Source organism: Lygodium microphyllum, chromosome 18 (assembly GCF_053477565.2).
Source record: "Lygodium microphyllum isolate KBCC chromosome 18, Lygodium_microphyllum_v1.1.10, whole genome shotgun sequence".
In the NCBI taxonomy this organism is placed as follows: Eukaryota; Viridiplantae; Streptophyta; class Polypodiopsida; order Schizaeales; family Lygodiaceae; genus Lygodium; species Lygodium microphyllum.
The window spans coordinates 18,759,852-18,762,832 of NC_141152.1; the positions used below are offsets into that span (position 1 = coordinate 18,759,852).

The following is a 2,981-nucleotide window of genomic DNA, read 5'->3' on the forward strand; positions in this document are numbered from 1 at the left end:
TTACGAAGATGGAGCCTTTTCCCCTATTATGCCGTATGCATCAGGTAAGCCTGCGCGAATAGCCCGAGTCTTCTTGGGGCACAGATCAAGAGGCAATCGCTTTGCCTTTTTGTAAGCAGCACGAAGTGCAGCTTTCTGGTTCTGGGACAAGACTGTAAGAACCTGGGCAATAGAAAGCCTAACTTCTTTGATTTTGGATAGCTTGTTAGGAGCACCACCGGTGTCTTTGGCGACCCTCAGCAGAGCAAGCTTTGCCTTCAATTCCTTCAGCTGGCCCTGTAAGTCGACTTTGCTCTTGGTGCGCGGTTCATGAACCTTGATCTTGGCCATTGCAAAGCCAGAACCGCGGCAGGAGCAGCGATGGAGGAAAGAGCCGTGCCGATAATACCTTCTGAGGGGAAAGAGTTGGTTGTGGGTCTTCCTCAACATATGCGTTTTTGTTCCCTTCCATTGCTCCTCCTTTTGATGATCGAGAGAGAGCTTACATTAGCAACCATTGCCGAATTTTCCTGCGTCACCGAATCCTCTGTTTTTCCTATGCTCCGTTCGTCCCGCCTCTCTGAACTCTGTTCCCTTCTCGTTCCTCATTTTCCCAGTAATTCCCTCCTTCTTTTTCCTTTTGAAAAATCGTTTTTTTAGTCTCCTCCTTTCCTTTCCATTGAAAAAGCTCTTCTCCCTTCCTTCCGTCCAGCGCAGAGTATCGTTCCTCTTCCCTCCAGATTAGCGTAATCTTCCTTCCTTTTCATCCCACAGAATAAGCTACTTTTGCCTATTCCAAGACAGCCCAATATAGGCATAGCTCAATGGAGCAAATTTAATAAGACTCCTGAATTCCTCATATCGCCTGCCATGGAATAAGATCCTTATCATCCACAACAACACAATCGGTTTCTGTTACAATGCAACACCAAAAGGTCACCATGAAAATGCTGAATAGAATAACCACAATCTGAAATTGACACAATGTGTTCCTTAAATCCCGTCCCACAGGCTTAGAGTACATATGTCCAACCACCACCCGCACATCAAAGGAAACACTCCAAGCTTCAATTAGCAACAGGAAAGCAACTTTGAACAATGTCATCAAGTAATTCAGCCTTGCCACAACATGTCTTGCCACAGATGGAGCAGCCTCAGTCATTGAGCTCAAACCGTGAATCCGTCCTACTGTCAATGGCTCCCCTCTGCTGAGTCTACGAGCAATAGTGCTGATGGATTTTGGCAAGCAATGGTTCCAGACCTTTTTGCAACAACATGTATCAACATAGGCTGAAAGCATCTCATCATGTTCACCACTATGCCTCTAACTCCTCCTCACTATACTCATGCACAGAAAATAAATGTAAACACAACAACTAAGTATATACAAAGTATCAAATCACACACACAATTTTTGGGTGGTTTTCACACCTCGAATGCGTAGCAATACGACAACGGTGGATTCCGTGAGGTTTTACGATGGATTCCGTAAACTTTGATGACCGGGGCTCATACACAAAGTGGATTCTTTGTGCGAGAAGTTGATGGGGACGCCTGTCCTTTTCGGGCGTTTCATTAATTTAGTGTGTACATGGGTGATTCCATAGCGGGTGATTCCGCAAAAATACATATCAAATTAATAAGCGTTTATGATTTTTGAGTGCGCACTCGTAATAAATTAAGGTTAGGATTTATTTCTAACCAGTTGATTTATTTATGTAGCTGAAGACTGCTAGGTATTCACTTTTATCGGTTTAATTGTATTATTTTACTAATGATTGTGAATGCTTCAGTTGATGTGTAGAGATAGCAGCAGTGGCGGAGAAAAGCATTGGAGGATAGCGAGTATTCGATCTATGGATTATATTCCGATAGGCACCACGCCTATATTTTGTCATGCCTATTTATTGAGGCATCGATTATTTATTATTATTTTGTATGCGCATGGACGCACGGTTATGTTATTTCTATTTGGACATTGTATTGGGCGTGCCAGACTCTTTGGGCACCGTCCATTAGCTTTATTTCTATTTTTATATAAAAGCAAACTCAAAAGCTAAAAGCTTGTTATATTTTTGTAAATTGGGCTATTATTGAGCATGAAGATGAAATATACATAAAATACATGCTTTGTGAAGCGCTCATACAAGGCATGGGGGGAGATTGCATCCAATTGGTCTCTTGCTCTTGTCGTTCATGCTTTTTACCTTGTAACTTGTGCAAAAAGTAGAGTTCCTTGTTCTTGGGGACCTTCCGGCATTCACTACGCGAGCATACAGCGTCCGATCTGCGCACCAGGTTAGGCTCATCTTCTCGACGTGGCGACATGTCCCAACGTCAAATAGGTCATCCTTGCAGCAATCAATCACAGTTGGATGCACCGGCAAGTGATACAAGTCAGCACGAGATCCAGGTACATGACCCTCGTGTGGTCCATGGACCCGTATAGTGACATCATGGAGATTGTCTTTGTACTCGATCTGCACCTTGAAAGGGCAACCACATTTCTTTGAGATTCGCAACCTACGGATTTGGGAGCCCTTTCGAGTTGCTCTACCACTGTGATGACATGCATATTCCACTATTGTCTTCCCTAAACCATGCTTTTTGGTCGAGCGGACCTTGCCCGACCTAACATTGTGTTCAAGCATGATTTCTTGAAGCCTCCGCTCAACAAGAGATCATCTATCTACAATAAGCTCCAAGATGGGTGCTATTCTTTCCAAAACCTTCCCATGAACTAGAAATGGGCCTTTATAACCATGGGGCCTTGTGAACACCTTGCAAGTACACCCACCGATGAGATTTCTCACATACGCAAGAGGAATGCCATGCCTTCTCAAGTCAATACACCACGTGGATTTGATGGAATCAATTCTAACATTAATACTCTCGTGAGCACCTAGGCTTAGTGCATTGATAGTGATTTCTTGTGGTGCCGAATCATTGCCTCCACTTAAGAAATCAAGCATCTCAACCTCATCACTTGATGATTTATCTGA

At 43.6% G+C, this 2,981-nt stretch overlaps 1 pseudogene; it reads right to left on the reverse strand.

Moving 5' to 3' along the window:
• On the reverse strand, positions 1-330 carry LOC148020646 (large ribosomal subunit protein uL29y pseudogene; annotated as a pseudogene).
• Between the last annotated feature and the right edge of the window lie 2,651 nt (positions 331-2,981).